The sequence below is a fragment of the Glandiceps talaboti genome, chromosome 14 (assembly GCF_964340395.1).
Source record: "Glandiceps talaboti chromosome 14, keGlaTala1.1, whole genome shotgun sequence".
NCBI lineage: Eukaryota > Metazoa > Hemichordata > Enteropneusta > Spengelidae > Glandiceps > Glandiceps talaboti.
In genome coordinates this window covers 12,526,043-12,532,042 of record NC_135562.1, presented here as the reverse complement: position 1 = coordinate 12,532,042, position 6,000 = coordinate 12,526,043, and the positions used below count along the sequence as shown (strand labels likewise).

The window sequence follows — 6,000 nt, the reverse complement described above, 5'->3', positions numbered from 1 at the left end:
ATGATTACCGGTGATTCACTAATCACCTATTATCTTGTTTGTGATTTCAGAATGTTTAATAAACGTACAGTCTTCGAATCTTAACAAGTACTGGTCAACTGAAAGTTACCGTGGCTTGTATACCTCTATCGTATATCATTATAATGGGTCGTATATATCATCAAGTCAGACCGTGCATGCAGAATATGATATTTCTAAACTTGACATAATTATAATCTGTTTCTGTATTTTCAACTACCGGATAATAAACTCAGTTGCATCGAAATGGGTTGTGTGACTTTCTAACTGACAGCGCCATCTAACGTCAATTTTTGGTTAACGTAATTTCGGTGGTCCGAGAGGTAAACCTATGCATGCGACGCGTATATCTTTACTGATACAAGAGTGAGATGTAGGTGTGGTATAGGTCGGGTCACATGATCGATTCTGATGTGATCCCTAAAATGAAACCTGGTGAAATAAAAATGAAGACTTTCAAATTGAACGTGAACTTAGCATTGCCAACAAGACCATACTATTGTGACGCGATATGACGTGGCATAGCGTAGTGTGGTGTGGTGTGGTGCATAGGGGCGTGTAATATTTCTTAGATTGTTGTTTTCCTGGTCTACATGCTAAATATAACAACCTTTAGACTATATATTCCTACTTGTAAGTGTTATTTCTATTAGTATAGAGATTGATACATTTGTAGCAGCAGGAGTCAGACGATATTAAGAAAACGGCAATCTAAGCAATAATACGTGACCCTGTGGTGTGGTGTGGTGTGGTGTGGTGTGGCGTGGGGTGTAGTGTGATGGGTTGATGGTTGATATGGTGATGAGTGCTGTGTGTCATTCTGTGGAATGATGTAAGCCCTAGCTATATCACTGTACTATGTTGTTGTGTTTTCTGTGTTAATAATACAATATAGAAATGTAGTACACTTTATTATCCTACATATTATCAGAATGTTATTCATGAAAACAGAAAACTACAGTTATATATTAAATGAGTTACTGGCAATGAAACCCCATTTCAGTGTGTCGGATTTCCCAAACGAATAAGAATATATTTGGTCTTTTCTATAATTATCCAAGCATTTATTTCTAGTGTTGCTCTAAAGGCTTCGGACTTCACTTCGGAAAGGATACTACGTGTAGTATAGTACCGCTGCCCGGATGCTGATAAGCAATAAAGATAAAGAAGATTTATAATGCGCTTAAATCTCTGCAAGTAAAAATTGAGCCTCCCCAGTTGTAAATCACAAGCAACTGAACTTAGTATAGTCTGTAGACGGAATTTGTTGTTATCCCTTTATATCAATGTGACCCTTTGTGAATCTAATATCACGCCCTCAGTGTTGTTAGTCAGAATATTCATTTTCAAAGAATCGACTCTTGACCTCGTAATAATAAGCCGAAATCCCTGGGCGGTACGTACCAGTCGGTGATCATGCCAGCTGTGGGAGGGGTGTACGGCCAACTTGGATATACTGCCAACCCTCCCCATTTTAGTTCCTTCTTGACCAAAAACGAAAACAGTTGTGTTAGCACTCATACAGGTTCTTAGATCAAATTTTAACCCAAAATACACTAGTAGTAGTTCCATATATTAAGGAAATGGTGGATCGCAAAATGTACTTTTCACTCTAAGTATTTTCCCTTAGGAGGCAACATTTTAGGGACAAATAATGGCACAGATATGATTTGTTAAAGGACAATGGGCCACATGTTGGACCAAGCAAAGTCGCAAATAATGTGGAGTGGACTCCAATTTTAATAATAGACTCTTCAGCTCGAAATAAAACCAGACCCCATTCTAGATAAAAGGCCGGAACTTGAAAACGCACAAATACGTATAGTCAAATAGGGGGTGTAGCCCAGCCTCCCCCCCCCCCACACACACACACACACACCATCCCCAACAAAAGGCCAGAACTTGAAAATACGTGTAGTCAAATAGGGGGAGCCCCCCCCCCCTCCCCCATGAAATGGGAAAGACCCTTTCCAGCATGTATTGTTTAATATAATAATACTATCCGTCTTTTTGAAATGTGGCATATAAATAATAACATTCTCTCAAGCAAGCGTGTATTTTCGTACTGACACAATGAAGTTGTCAAAAGTTGTGCGTTTTAGACTGTTGTAAAGAGGCCAGTGGTTTACAATGGTGACGTCTGATGATTTACATCCACCACCTGTTGATCTCTAGACATAAAACCTCATGTAACAAAAATAAAGACTTTCAAATTGAAACATTGCCAACAAGACTACTATTGTGGAATGTAGAAACACAAGGGGAGTGTAACTTATAGTCTCCATGGTAACCGTACACATAAAACCATAAATAGTACGCACCCCCCCCCTTTTTGACCAAGTTTCCGATCACCTTGTTATCATTTTCATTATATATATATATATATATATATAAAATTATATATATATATATATATATATATATATATATATATATATATATATATATATATATATATATATATATATATATATATATATATATATTTCCATTTAAACTTGCCAGTTTCCGCATGTATACTCTTATATACTTCCTCGATTATTATTACTCGTCAGGTTTTAGGAGGAACGCCAAGAAAGAATCTACGTTGGGGGAGGGGGGAGGGTGTCAACATGCGAATCATGCATCATCATGATTTTACAACTACGATTTTTTTTTATACTTTTCTTTCCCCAGATGTAGTCATTTAAACCATAAACCATAAGTATCGATGTTTGGTTTGTTTTTTAAACTTCATGTGTATAAAATTTCCTTCTAATTCAAACACAGCCATATACAAGGAAGAAACTAAGGCTTTAATTTTGAACTAACACATTGGGTATAGTTTTGTAAGCGAATTCTAATAACTAGACAAATCTATCTATTTATCAAAGTCTGTCTGTCTGTATCTCTGTCTGTATCTCTGTCTGTCTGTCTGTCTGTCTGTCTTTCTGCCTGTCTCTGTCTCTGTCTCTGTCTGTCTGTCTGTCTGTCTGTCTGTCTGTCTGTCTGTCTGTCTGTCTGTCTGTCTGTCTGTCTGTCTGTCTGTCTGTCTGTCTGTCTCTCTCTCTCTCTCTCTCTCTCTCTCTCTCTCTCTCTCTCTCTCTCTCTCTCTCTCTCTCTCTCTCTCTCTCTCTCTCTCTCTCTCTCTCTCTCTCTCTCTCTCTCTCTCTCTCTCTCTCTCTCTCTCTCTCTCTCTCTCTCTCTCTCTCTCTCTCTCTAGTTAAGTGAATCCCAATTGAATAAATCATCAGAGATATTTGCATAATGACGAAATTAAAGTGAAATTGGTAGCAAAGGATTCATTTTACGTCAGATCGTTCATAAATCATATACTAATACCAGGTTTTAGTTGAGTCAGTTGCAATTGATGGCTATGTGCTTTCGTGAGTAGTAAACTACAATATACATTTTGAATATGTATCAACAAATTCGCAAAAAAAAACTTATAAACACAACTTATGCCACTTTAAGAAAATCTCCACTCATAGATTTGTATAAAAATCATGAAATATTCGTATATACATAATCATATTTGTAGATAGCGAAATATATTCATTTTCGTCAAGTAACTTTGAAACTACTGCTACCGTTACGAATTGAATTTGGTCTGTCTTACTTTGGGTGTCGGTCACCCAATATCGTTCTTATTATTTCGCTAGCTTCATTGATTGTATGGTTATAGTGATCATTATATTCTCCATCATATGTGCTATATGGCTAATTCACACTTTTCAGATTTTTTCGAATGAATGGAGTGCAGTGTGTCGTACAAACTCAACTTGATTACGACAGATGTTCATAAAATAACGTCAGATTGTAAGGGCACCTTATATACACGCAATAATAACGATCTCAACAGATATATTTTTTTCAAACGTATATTCTACCGCCATTGATTTGATTTCAAGTTATGATAGTGTTGATCATTGTAAATTCTAAACATCTCTGATAAAATGCAGGTTGTTACTGTCTCCAGTGAATTGTATGGATAGTAGAAAATACAGCAGTATCTCCCTCCTCGCCTACGGTGACCTTTGACACCGAGTCGACCTAAATATATTGGGTCACACCTGAGAGACTCAATGTCTATGGTCACACGTAGCTTACATGGCTGGCATAGGGAAATCCCCCTAAACATACCTATCAGCCAATCATAGTATTTTAACACATTCGTTTATCTGGAAATCCAACACATACAGTGACGTAAAACACATGGGAGTTGCAAACACTGATACGTAACTGGTCTATTAATACTAAACTTCACAGCAAGACCAGTAGTCTAGCCTCACACGGTAGCTAGAGCGACAGCGAACTTTGATTTTAGCATAGCGGTAAGCTTTACCACTGCGGGATAGTTTCATTCACTGAGCTGCTACACGGACTTTGAACGTAGCTGTCATTGCGTGACATACGTATATACTTTACAGAAAACTACACGGATAAATTGGTATTTCAGAGGAAACATTAACAGATCTCAGAGATCATGAAGTCCGTACAAAACTTTGCGTGTACATTCATCTTCATCCTTGTGCATTTGTGTACACTGCTTACCATAACAAGTGCAGAGGACCCAGGTAGGTGCTTAACTATTAACTCCATGTCCTTTTGAGAACGCTATGCTGTTATATATCTCTGGTATACATTTGAAGTCTCAAACTTCCAAAGGAGAGATGTGATTGCCATATTTTTTTTAATAATCAACCAAAGCTTTACGGATAACGATGGAGACTCTCAAAACCCCGGGGGCGGTACCAGTGGCCAACTCTGGTAGGGGTGTGTGGCCAGTGCTGGAAACCCCAGGCCCCATTTTAGACCCACTTTGACCAAAAATCATTAGCCCTATTTTAGACCATTATAATTACAGGTTTTTAAAAGGTGAAAGTTTAGACCTAAATACATTTTCCTTACGAGGCAACATTTTGGGGCAATTAAAGGCAGTTATGATTTGTTCAGGGACAATGGGCCACATTTTAGACCAAGAAAATGATGCAAAGTGGACCCATTTTAGACTATTCAGCTCGAAAATACAGTCCCCATTTTAGACCAAAGGGCTAGAAAAATGCACTCCAAAGGGCATCTCATATATGTATATTGAAATAGGGGAGTAGCCCCCCCCCCCCCTCAAAACTACAAAAGTGGCACATTTGTGAAATCATTGTCATAACTGTAGCTGAATATTTTCATTATTTATACTTCAAACAGGATGTGGATGTACTTTGAATGTTGAATGGTTTGACCTTACCTCTACCTCTATAGATTTGAAAGTCTTTTCTAACAAAATGGTTTCTCATTGGTATTTTATAATTATATTGATAGAAGTGAAAATTTGCATATGCATGCATGCAAATGTAATGATGCATAATAAGTCACCATCCCCTTCAAAGCTTACACACACACACAATATCCCAAACCCATATACATACATACATACATACATACATACATACATACATACATACATACATACATACATGCATGCATGCATGCATGCATGCATACATACATACATACATACACAAACACACATAGATAGATAGATACACATATACAGACACACACACACACATTTATTAGTAACCTTATCTATTGCCAATTTGTAAAATCCATAATTTTGTAGATGATTGGTGATACTAATAAATATAATTTGGTAAACTACATTCAAATTATGGACATTTCTCTAAATGTGTGGTAACCTGTAATAACTGGAGAAAAGAAAGGGAAAATTTTGGTTTTTGAGAACAAGACAAGAACAACATCATCTCTTTTTTAAGGCTATTTCAATATTCTTATTAAATTTATTTATTCATTTATTCATTTCATAATTTATAAATATACAGTTCAATATCAGAATCAAGTTGAATTCACTCTAGTACTGTACAGAGCAAAATACTACCACACGGGTAAAATCAGTTTTAAAGTGACAACACAACGTAATAATACCAAAATATTCATAGCAGCATGTACAACAGATAAGCACATTTTCCATATAAGGCAACATCC

The 6,000-nt window shown here is 36.7% G+C and overlaps 1 long non-coding RNA gene across 1 annotated transcript in view; it reads left to right on the top strand.

The window, feature by feature from the left end:
* Positions 1–253, top strand: part of LOC144446035 (uncharacterized) — a 6,229-nt gene extending 5,976 nt beyond the window's left edge. The window contains exon 5 of the long non-coding RNA XR_013481946.1: positions 51–253. This is a non-coding gene — a long non-coding RNA (uncharacterized LOC144446035). The remainder of the gene's footprint in view (positions 1–50) is intronic.
* Positions 254–6,000: the final 5,747 nt, after the last annotated feature.